The sequence below is a fragment of the Rhinolophus sinicus genome, chromosome 14 (assembly GCF_057876585.1).
Source record: "Rhinolophus sinicus isolate RSI-liver-muscle chromosome 14, RSI-T2T, whole genome shotgun sequence".
Taxonomy (NCBI): domain Eukaryota; kingdom Metazoa; phylum Chordata; class Mammalia; order Chiroptera; family Rhinolophidae; genus Rhinolophus; species Rhinolophus sinicus.
In genome coordinates, this window is record NC_142514.1 from 147,668,192 (window position 1) to 147,680,805 (window position 12,614).

General features: G+C 41.6%; 1 protein-coding gene and 1 pseudogene across 2 annotated transcripts in view; both read left to right on the top strand.

Moving 5' to 3' along the window:
• The window catches only part of LOC109446121 (uncharacterized), a 268,022-nt gene that overhangs the window by 134,504 nt on the left and 120,904 nt on the right, over positions 1 to 12,614 (top strand). The window lies entirely within an intron of this gene.
• LOC109445530 (centromere protein K-like) lies at positions 1,483 to 2,248 on the top strand (annotated as a pseudogene).

The window sequence follows — 12,614 nt, forward strand, 5'->3', positions numbered from 1 at the left end:
TAAGAGCCTGGTTGAGGGTGTAAGTGGAGACAATGGCAGGGTGGGTGGAGGGGCAGCTGAGTGGGGCACTGGGCCATGTGTTAGAGTTCAGGGTCGTTGACCTCAGCCCTATCTCTTCTTTGTGGGCTCTTGGGCCAGTTATTTATGTCTTGGGGCATGTTTCCTTATCTGAAAAATGCATATTCCAGGTAACTTTATGAGTTTTGGGACCAGAGACAAATCTAATTATATTTTCTTATAGCAGCATCCAGATAATAAAAGTGACGAAAGCTATCTTTTATTGGACATGTACTGTGTGCCAGCCCTGTGCTAGGCAGGCCTACCACATACATGACTTCCTTTATTCTCACTACAACCACTGCCGTCTCCAATGGACAAATTGATGTAGGTGATGTTGGATCTGCCGGCAGTTTCTGGGTGTGGGCCGGGATTGTATCTCGTGAAGCCGAAGAATGGAAACACAGACCAGGGAGAGGCAAAAAGTTTTAAAAAGAGGATAGTTTATTAGAGGCAGGAGAAGAGGTTGCAATTCCCGAGCAGGAGGGGTCCCAAATAGGGCGTGCCCAGTGACGGAGGTAAAAGCTCTTACTTTTATACCTTCCCTTGCCTGTTTGGGGAAGGGGAGCTATTTGGAGAAGGGAACTTGTTTGAAGAAGGGAACTGGCACCTTCTAATGAAATTTGTCTACCAGGTTTGTTCTGCTTGCCCATCCTGAAGGAATTAGCAAAGTAACCCAGTCTTTATCAGATCAGCTCCGTTTGTGAGGCCAAAAGGAATTTTATGATTAACCTTAAGGCCTTATTATGTCCTGGATCGAAGGAGTGATTTCAAAATCTGGAGCTTTAGGATATGGCTGTCTTTCTTTATTCCACCAGGGACCTCCCTGTCTACCTAAGGACATGCTAGCTAACCTGCATCAAGATGAGGAGAGCAAAGTGCAGAGAGGTGAAGTGACTTGCTTAATGTCACATTGCTGAATTACTAGGAACTGACTGAGTAAATAATGGGTAAAATGAATGGTGTCCTATCTTGTTCATTTTTTCTGCTCAGCATCTCTCCCCTCACCTTTCCTTTTGATAATATGGCCTATTTGGCCAAAGGTAAAGTCAATCATATTAGTAGCTCATTAATCTGGCCTCAGGATTGGTCCAATAAGACCAAGACCTGTCTTGTGCTGCCCACATTTTCCCTCAGGAATTGTATTAGTCAGCTTGATCTGCCATTAAAAAGCAAAACAACAACAACAACAACAAAAAAAAAACAAAAAACCCATAGATTGGGTTGCTTACACAACAGAATTAATTTTCTCCCAGTTTTGGAGACTGAAAAGTCCAAGATCAAGATGTTGGTTGCAGTGGATCCAATCAGCAAGCAGAGCACACATGGGACCTGGCCGGGAAGGCATGTCTATGCTCGGCTGAGGAGACTTGAAGTCTGGGATGCTGTAATGTTTTCCTTAAAAGGCTAAGAAAATCCCAGGACACATGTCAGTGAGTCAGGAAGAGCTAGATCCAGATAGTACTACATATATAGAAGATGTTACTGATACCAAAGAAGAACTTATTTAAAAATATGAAGAAATGCAGAAAGATATGGAAGAATGTCAGAATAAATTATCACTTGTTGGAAGAGAGACACTCACTGATTCAAATGCTCAGCTGTCATTATTAATTATGAAAGTGAAATGTTTTACTGCTGAACTCAGTCAAGGGCAGAAAGAAACTTCTGAAGTAATTCCACTGAATGAAGAAGTTCTGGTAACATTAGGAAAGGAAGAGTTCCAAAAATTGAGATGTGATCTTGAATTGGTACTATCTACTATTCAGTCAAAGAATGAAAAGTTAAAGGAAGTGTTGGAACGGGAGCAACATGGTTGGATGAACAGCAACAGATATTGGAATCTCTTATTGTACTACACAGTGAATGAAAACATCACATTGTGACACTTTCTTAATCAAGAATCTTTAATGAACTGAAAACTAAACTGCATGATACAAAAGAATATAAGGATACCTATAATTGATTACCTTGAGTGAGTTTCTGGAAGACCACTTTCCTCTGCATGATAGAAATGTTAAAAAGAAAAAGAAAAATATTCAAGAATCAACTACACAGCTGATCACACTGCATGAAATATTAGAGTGATTCTTTTTGGCCATCTTATGCTGAGCTGCTCCTGCGTAATGGAATTGCTTTGAGACATCCAGAAGATCCAACCCGGATAAGATTAGAAGATTTCCATCAGTAACAAGATGGTCTCTTTTTCACACAGTACTTAAAGAACCTTGGATTATGAATCAAGAATAATGGAAACACTGAGTATTACTGGGATGAAGAACATTCTTTGCAAATTAAAGCACATAGTCCGTCTTTTATCCTTAAAATGATACATGCTGCGATCTACTATTCATTTTAAAATGGTCCTTTCATATTCTGGTCAGTACTTTGGTGTTTTAAACTGAATGGACAAGGATGCAAGTAAAAATATTCTAGACTTAATCATTATAAAACATTTAATGTACCTTTACTTTTGCAATACTTTTTTTTTTTGGAAAATTCTTTGTTAATTTATGATACTGCTAATGTAGTATTTTTCTTTTAAACTTCATGACAGTTTCTTTTATGCATTTTTGCATCTATTTGGTGCTTACCTCCTTTAAATTTAGGAGTTAAAATGGAAAGGCCATTTAATTTGCAGATGGTTTTAAAATTATCTTAGTATCTGATGTAGAAGGAAGCATAAGTTAAAAGTATTTAGTAAATCTGTTCCATGTATACTGCTTTATTTTTAGATTTGTTAAAAATTGAAAGATTAAAAAATCTAATGGATATAGGTAGAAAAACTAGATTTTAATGTGTATCACATAACAAGTGATATGTATTAAACCTCTCATAATTCTGTTAATTATTACTAACAAAACTGTGTTCATAAAATTTTGTTAATCTCCGTGACTTTTCTTTAAATAAAATTCTCTTATCTAAAAAAAAAAAAAAAGAAAGAAAGAAAAAGAAAAGATGCCAGCATAGTTGGGTTGTGGTGAAGACTCTCTCCTTGGCTTGCAGACGGCTGCCTTCTCCTGTGTCCTCACATGGAAGCGAGCGAGAACTCTGGTGTCTTTTCCTCTTCGTAGTAGGCACCAGCCCTATTGGGTTACAGCCCCACTCTTATGACCTCACTTAACCTTAATTACCTCCTCAGGCCCTACCTACAAATACAGTCACAGTAGGGGTTAGGGCGTCAACATATACATTTTGCAGGCGAGATACACACTTCTAGTCCATGACAGGAATGAAGGACTGTTGGGAGCTGTTGGCTGAAAGCTCTGAGCTGCCTGTCTCCTGCAGGGACCTCAGCTGAACAGAGCCGCCTTGTGAGTTAGCAATGCCTGGCCTCCTTGCCTCAACTAAGGACAACTGATAAGCATGCAGGGATGAAGGCTTGGCATGCTCATCCCCGCCCTGATGGGTCACCCCAGCTTCACAACTCCCTCCGGGTGGCCAGAAGCTTCTGTCAAGTATGGCAGGTCACATTTAGGTTCTCCCTCTGACTAGGCGTTCTTTCCCTTCCACAGCCGTCCCTAACAAACTTCCTCCATGTTAATATCCATCTACGAGACCACTTCTGGGAACTTCCGCCCACAACAGCCCCTGTGGCTCTTGAAACTTCTTACTTCTTTATCTTCTTCAATTCTTTGAACTGCTCCAGTAATGTGTCCTTGTTTTTTGCTTACATTTCTATGAAATCAGAGCTTTACATTGGTTATAAAAATTACCAATCCCCTTTTCCCCTCGCCACCAATGATGAGCTGTCTGAAGCACTGAGGGGGGTGATTCACAGGGGAATGTATAAAAGCCACTGCAAAACCTCCAGCCTGCAGCTGCTGAAGAAGCTCACCTGCCTGCCAATGTCTGGGGAGCAATAATGGCTTCTGTTTCTCTTCTACCTTCCAAATCTCTTATTGGTGGAATCAAAACCAGAACCCTGCTGGAACGGGAACCTGAGAAATGTAGTCTTTCGGTTTCCAGTTCCTGGTGATACAGGAATTGCTGGAAGGGCTGGGATAGCGCTGAGTGCTAACAGTCAGTATCCAGCACTAAACACATTTGGAAATTACAAAAACAATACAAACAAAAAAGCCCTGTGAGGTGTTAAGGAGATAATATTTGTGGATTTACTTTGACAAGAAAAATGTGCCATGCAAACACAAGGTATTTTATAGCTGGGGAGGGTTCAGAATTATAGGCAGATGTTTTAATGAAACAATTCATTTTTTCTAAAAAAAAAATCCAGATAACAGACATTAATTATTTTTTGCTTTAATTTTCTGAATACTTATTTCAAAACTCTTGTTTTAAGTGAGTGAATATATTTATGTGCCTTTGTCAGAGAGTACCTGTTTGTTGTGTGATGGGTTTGTGGGTGCAATGTTGTGTTTTCGCTGTGTTTGTGTGTATGCATGAGTGAGAAAGCCTCTCTCTTTCTCAACCCCTCCCTCCCTCCCTCCATCCTCTCTCTCTCTCTCTCTCTCTCTCTCTCTCTCTCTCTCTCTGTCTCTCTCTCTCTCTCTCTCTTTCTTTCTCACATGTTGGAGTGTCTCTGTATACTGCTATATGTATTTGTAAATCTCTGTTCATGTCTCTGTGTGTCCACTCTGAATTTCAGTAAGGATATGAGAATTGCCCTTTCTCAGCACCCTGGATAAGTACCACACTTGAGCTTCTTTTATCTCCTGTCTTTTGGCCACACTATCTGCTTTCTTGGCCCAGGAGTGGCTGTTTGGCGCCAAGAGCAAAGGGTCACAATTTGTCATTACAGTGAGAACTGGAAGAAGCTGTGATTACAGAGAGGGTCTTTGATTTAGTTTGGTTGAGCTTTCCAAAGGGGAGGCTTTTATAGCACAGTCCTGTCAATAAAGGGAGGTGGAGCTGGGCTCTGTCAGTGTGTGTGTGTGCATGTGTAGGTATGTGTGTGTGTGTGTGTGTGTGTGTGTGTGTGTGTGTGTGCGTGTGTGTGTATACACACACACAAACCAGGCTCAGGCTGGGGACCGTGCTAATAAAGTCCATCTATCAGAAATGTAGCCCTAGCTATTCCTATAGTGCCTTCAGAATCCAGACTAGACCCCTATCTCCCTCCTATTCCTCTTGCTCTCTCCCACCTCCAGTTCTACATCCCAGACGTCTCTCTGTCTGTATAGATCATCTCCGCGTCCCCACTGCCTCGCCCTCGTGCATTCCCCCTCCTGATGACGGCAACAGCCTCTTCAGCATCTCTTCCCTTCTACGTTCAAAACTATTCTTTTCCTTTGAGAAAATTCATGTTTTTTGCATATAACTAGAACCCCAATTTTATTCCTTCATGGCTCCCTAGGTGTAGAAATTATTCCAGAAGTCAAATGGCTTCCACAAGGAACCCCATGATTGCATTTCCACAGTGTGCAGAAACTTGTAATTCGTGTCTTGTAATTAGATAAGATGCTAATTGAGGAGGGGTATGCCTACCTGATTTGTGTCTTGACAGAGCGATTAGAGCCTTCATTTCAAGGAAGGGAGACATCAAGACTCCCAATCTGGTCTTATCTCTATTCACACTTCTGGCCGTAGCTGCCATTCTGGATTACAAGATGGCTCTTCAGTGGCTGGGGCTAAACCAAGCCCTGTGGGAGGACAGGTCTTCCCATGAGAGATTTTTTTTTTTCTGCTTGGGACTGGTCTTGGCTTTTTCAGCTTCACAAGTGAATCTGGAGAAAACAGGAATTCATCCTCCCAGAACAGGAAGTCACCCTGCTTGTAAGGCTACTTGTAAAATCATTCAGAAAAGCAATTGCCTCCTGCCATTTTGGCGAGAGCCTTGCTTCTTTCCTCTCTCCTTTTGTTTCTTTGTACCATTCACTTAATTATGAATTAGCTCCATGAGGTTGATCTGTTTCACATGATCTTCACTGTATCTCTGGGTGCGGAGAGCCTGGCACAGAATTAACATTCAGTATTTTGTCCTTGTATGCCAGGTACTGCACGGAAACTGTGACACAAAGATGAATCAGGCATAGATCCTCCTCAAGGAGGACGGAGACAAGTAAACCGACAATTAGAACGCAGTAAGGCAAGGGTTACGCTAGAGGTGAAGTCGGACGAGGGAGCCTAGCGGAGTGGCATCTGACTCTCCTGCAGCCAGCAACTATTTCTTGGGAGAGGAGATGACCAAGCTGTGTCTTAAGGGTCGCAGGAGTTTTCTAGGTGGAAAACGAGTAAAAAGCATTCCAGAGAGAACAGCTTGGGCAAAGGCGTGAAGGAAGTGCGAAGCACCACAATGTGTTCAAGGAAGTGTAAAATGATTGGAGTGGTTGGAGCACGGGGTGAGGAGGCAGTGGTGGGATCTGAGGCTGGCGGGTCTGGTCCTGGGGCCAAGGCGTCCATGTATGACAGCACAGGCTGTTCGCTTTATGACGGTGCCCTGCCGAGGGGGTGAGGGGCTGACACGCAGCTATGGCTCCACTTGGCTAGCGCATGCTTTCAGCTACATCCTTCCAGAGGAAGCTCTGTTTATAATGTACACAAAGGCTCCTATGGGCCAGCAGTGTCTCTGTGGCGGGCCTTGCAGACATTGCTAAGGGTGCAGAACCCATAGCAAGGGTGAGAGCCCTTCCCTAGGGCAGTGGTTCTCCAACTTCGCGCATCAGAATCACCGAGAGGGCTTGTTAACACAGAGGTTGCTGGGCCCCAACCTTGGGGTCTCTGATTCAGTAGGCCTGGCGTGAGGCATGTGAGTTTGCATTTCTTATGGGTTTCAAGTAGTGCTGGTGCTGCTGGACCAGGAAGCACATTCGAAAAATTACTGATCAGGGAACTAGGAAGCCATTGGAAAGGGTGAGGTAGGAGAAGCAGAGCCAGGGCCCAGGTAAGAAGGATCTGTTTTCTGGACTAGGGTTTTTGATATCCTTTGTGAACCAGTCAGGGTAGCTGAATATATCAGGGACAGTGGATACATAATATTCTTCAGCTTGTCCTGCCAGGTGAAGTTTAATGGCTCTACTTGTTCAAGTAGGAGTTCTATTCAAGGGTCCCCCTGTTTAAGGGGGCTGTACCCACAGATGATTTAAGGAGCACTCATAACATTACAAGAAGCTACCCCCCTAGCGCTTTTAAATAGCGAGCTCACAAATTATTTAAATATTTGTTTGCACTTTATTAATTACTCCCTGGAGAAGCCCGGGACCAGAGAAACCAAAAGCCACCAACTAAAAGATGAGTCATATCTGAGGATTTCAAAGCTTCTTTGAAAACTCTCTTGTTAGTTTAATAAACACTTGACTTTAAAATTGTAATATGTGTGTGGGGGGGTGCAGGGGTGTGTGTGTATGTGTCGAGGGGAGAGGAGGCAAGAACATGGAACCACAGAACATCAATATCTTACATGCAGTAGTAAATGTTTGCTGAATGAAGATGTGACAAGTGGCTAAGCGTCATGATGGACAGAGAATCCAGGGACAATCTGACTGAGGGAATCTGGGCTGACAGGAAGCTGTGAGGTGGGTCTGGCTCTGGGCTGGAGTTTGTAATCTTGGCTTGGGAAGCCACACCTTTCTGGAGCTGAGTCCTTTTTCGTGGCCCCGAGAATACTAATAAGATGTCTTTTCACACACAGAGAATGGCTATACCTTTTTTCCCCTTGGGGACTCAAGCCCAGCCTGCCCTGTGGTTGGGGAGTGGAGCTAGGAGGTGGTGGGGGGAGAGGGGGCCCACCTCTATTCCCTGGCTGGGATAAACTAAGAGAGTGGGTGCTGGGAAGAGCATCCAACCTGATTATCTTCTGCCTGTTTCCAACCTCAGCCCCATCCTTTCCTGGGAGCTGGGGCAGCACAGGTGCAGCGAGATCTGTGTTACTTACTGATTTAGGTTGCATCCTCATGCTGGCTGAAGGGTTGCCATCCCCAAGTAGCTCAACTGTTTCCAAACCAAACCTGTCAGCAGTGTTATTGGAGAAGGAAAGCCTTGTCACAGGCAGCCAGATTCTGCCGCTAGCTGTCAAGGGGAAGAGGAGAGAAGAGAGGTGGGGAGAGGAGTCCACTCAGAGGCTACAGTCAAGATCAGGTTGTTCTTAATTAAGATAGCTCCAGGCAGCACATTTCCATAATTCCCCATCAGAGACGTCCTAATGCATGAGTCACTGAAGGAGCTGTGATACCCTGAGTCAGCCGTGCTCTGTGTCGAAGGCTCCTCAAATCAAAAAGCCAATCCATTTCAATCGCCTAGGATTTCTGAGCACCTGAGATATGCCTGGCCTTGTGCCAGGGACAGTACCCGCCTAGAGAGGGACATAGCAATGGATATGGCTTTAATCCCTGTTCCCCAGGACAAAAGCCTCAGCCAGCCCCTGACCTTGGAGCAGAAACACGGAATCAGGAGCACTTGGGTGTGGGGCTATTCCAGGTGGGCTCAGCCCTTCGTCTGATGACCAAGAGGTAGTGTGGAACAGATGGAAACCTACTGGATTTGGAGATGGAAGGCCTAAGTTTCATTCATTTAGCAACACATTGTTGTCTCATGGCAACCTCTTGCAAAATAGGGAGTGCTCTGCAAGATAGAGCGGTGGATTGTAAACAGCCTTGTAATAGTTCCTCACAAGACGGCCTATCTTGACCATGTTTTGGGGAGGGTGCTCTGTAAAGATAGAGGTCAGACTGTGGAGAAGCCTTGCTTATGTGTGGCAATGTGCAAGCTCATCATGCTGCCGTGGCAGAGCTGCTTCTCTGCCCAGTGCATTGGAAAACTTTGGTGAGATAGATAATTACTTAGAAAAATGTATCATACAAAAATGACTTGACAAGAATCAGGAAACTTGACTAGACCTATAACTATTAAATGGACTAGAACAATAATTAATAATCTAATTCAAAAGCTACCAGGTGTAGGTGTTTTTACAGAAGAGTTCTAGGAAATCTTCAAAAATCAGGGAACCCTCTTAAACTAATTCAGATAATACAAAAAGAGAAAAAGCTACCACTTTCGACTGTTTTAACAAATAATGGATTAAAGATAACATAAGAAATAGATTATAGATAAACTCATGAATATAGATGCAAAAATCCTAGGTTGTATTAAAAATAATAATACACCCAAATAAGGCTTATCTCTGGAATTGAATGACAGTTCAATATTAGAGACTATAATATACCTCATTAACAAATTAAAAGAAAAGTCATATGGTTTTCTTAATGCAGAAAAATCATTCTGTAGATTTATTCATACGTTGTTTATTATTATATACAGAGGGTGCCACCAAAATGTATACACCTTTTAAGAAAGGAAAAAACTGTATTAAAACTGTAATACTCAATATTTACCGATAACAAAAGGTGAATGCAAGTCATGTGTATACATTTTTTGGCACCCCTGGTATAACCTATTGTACATAACTTATAGTTTTAATATATTATTGTTATTATTAAAATTATTAGAAAATTAGAAATAGAAGAAATTGTCATGATCTGATATAGACTATCAAAAACCTGAAATGCACACAGGAGAGCAGATCTAAGATAATTTTGAAGAAAAAGTAGGTTTGGGAGGAGGTGGTAGAATATTTCTCTACCAGATATCTAGCCTTTTATTGAAACCGTGCATTACTGGGAGAGGGATAGAAAAACCCATAGGAGGGCCCAGAAATAGTCCAATATACACATGGAGTCTTGGAATATGGCAGATGTGGCATTATAAATTGATAACAATAGAAGTTACTATCATTAAACTATTTATTTGGAAAAATAGAATTACATCCCCACTGTTCACCAAATGGAAAAATATATTCCAGGTAGGATAAAGATATAAATGGAAAAGAAAAACTATAAATATTTTGGAAGAATATATAAGAGAATATTTTTATGGCTTTATGGTTAGGAAAGAATTTCTTAAGTAATTTATACAAGCAAAACTAGAAAAAGATTGACAATGGGGACCACCTTAAAATGGAAACCACACCATAAATCAAATTAAATGACAAGACCTAAATTGGAAGATTTATTTCAGTCCAAGAAAAATCAGCATTCAGTATATCTAAAGAGCTTATTTAAATCAGTAAGAAAAAGAAAAAGCCAGAATATCAGAAAAAGAATATGAGTGGCAACTTACAGATGAAGAAACCCAAATGACCAACACACATACAGAAAAATGCTCACACTCATCGTTATTGGCAAAAGTTATCAATCAAATCCCATCAAGTTTTGGAGAGAATATGAAGTAGTAGGAACTCATACACAAATCTGCGGGAGTACAGATAAATACAGCTATTTGGGGGAGCTATTTATAGACTCTGTAAAGTTGAAGATATATGTTGTATCAGCCAGTGTTCTGGCTGGAAACAGGTGGCACACTCAAGTTTGATAATTTGAGAAGAGTGTAATAATGGGACCATTTAGAAAATTGTGGACAAGGTGCAGGAAAAGCACGAGAAATAGTGCAGTCCCTAAGAACTAGTGTTAGTGGGATGTTCCCACCCCTAGGCCTGAAGGGGAAGCCTGAGTTATTGGACCCTGAAGGCAGAAATGGCTGTGAGAAGAAGGCAGCCTGTGACCTCGCCTGGAGGAACCTATCCAGTGTGTTGCAATCCCACAGGGAGGGATCTGGGAAAGTAAATACCCTGACCTTATTTTCTTCCCCCTTCCTGTTTCCCCTCGGTCTTCTTCATTGGGCAAACACAATGGGAAGCAGAAGGCAAGGAAGGCTGCTGAGCCCACATAACTCAGCTTCCTGGAATTTAGAACAGGAAAGAAAAAGGTGGAGAGTGGTATCTGGAAGGGTGGACAGAAGATAATTACTCACACTTAAGCCTTTGACCAGCTAATCTCTCCTAGGAACATACTCCAGAGAAATTCATATACTTGTTCACAAGGAGATGTATAACAAAGTTTTTGTTACAGCACTGTTAAGAATAGAGAAAAGGTGGAAACAACTGAATTGTCCCTCAATAGATCGCTACATAACCATGCTATATAAACTGTGGTTTATACATAAAATGAAATTCCATGATGCAATTAAAGTGAATGAAATATATATATATCTCAAAAAGATAATGCTGAGTGGGACAATATTACCAAAAGATACAGACAATGTGATAGTACTTATGCAAAAATTATTCAAGCCTGTAGCAAATTGTGTAAGTTTGTAGTGACAGTACACAAATGTGAACAGGAAGGAAACACTCCAACTTCAAGATAACGGTAATGTCTAGGATGGAGGGAAGGGAAAGAGATGGGGTACTGTATTCGTATTTTTTTTTCATTTTTAAGTCAAACTGAAACAAATATGGCAACATCTGCTTAATCTCAGTGGTAAGTATATGAGTGAGTTATTTACTATTTAGTCTAATTTTATGTAGGTATGTTTGAAATGTCTCATAATAAAAAATTCAAAAACAATAATGAAAGAACGTGTTAAATGATTTGAGAGATATTTAGAATTTTAAAAAAAGAAAGCTAAGTGTCATTTATCTAGAGCAGAATTTGATGACCTTTTTCTTTAAAGGGCAAGATAGTAAATATTTTTGGCTTTGTGGGCCATATAGTCTCTCAAAATCACTCAATTCTGCTGTTGAAGCTTGAAAGCAGCCATAGGCAATATGCAATCGAATAGGTTGGCTGTGTGTTCTAATAAAGCTTTATTTACACAAACAAGTAGCCAGTGGGATTTGACACATAGGCCCCAGCTTGATGACCCCTGCTATGGAGAATTTACTTATCAGGCATGCTTCTTCCCTCAATAATGTATTTTAAATAAGGCTCTGTGTTATAGCTGTACTCCCAACCTGTAATGCTACAGATTGACTGGTAGCATTGCTGTTGTTTAGACTCTTCTCACCACCGGTCTAGGTATAATGGCTGAAGATTGGGCCCTCGTATGTCTTCATCTTTGTTTTGCCAGGGACGTGAGGTCTTTCCGGGCTTCACGTGAATCTGCTTGTATGTATACTTTGGAAGAGCTGAAAGTGCTGCAACCCTCTAATTCACACTAAGCAGAATGAACAAAACAATGAAGCGTTAGCAGCCATTTTTTGAAACAGGCAGGCATCGTTAGTAGGCTTTTGTGACTTGGAAATCTGGCATATGACCAGGATTATCTAGCTGGTTTTGTTTTATGGGCTTCAATGAAGAGGCAGTTTGTGCAGTGGTTAGGGATTAATAAGAGCACCTATCTCATAGGGAACTAAAACCCTTTTCCGTTGTCTAGTGTAGCAGTGCAAACTACTTCAGGGCAGTAGCTTAAAATCAGTAACAATCAGCCCTTGCCCCCCCACTCCCAACACCAATTTAACAACCATTCATGGACAAACATACCTTTAAGAGAGCTCCAGAATCCAGATGAGGTCACTGCACCCCAGTGGAGCACAGTCACCAGAAAAGACACATTGAAAGGGTATGCAAAGCGAAATAAGTCAGGCAGAAAAAGCAGAGAACCATATGATTTCACTAATATGTGGTATATAAACCAAAAACAACAAAAGAACAAGACAAACAAATGAGAAACAAAAACTCATAGACACAGACAATAGTTTAGTGGTTACCAGAGGGTAAGGGGGGCGGGGGGTGGGGGGTGGGAGTTGAAGGTAAGGGGGATCGAAT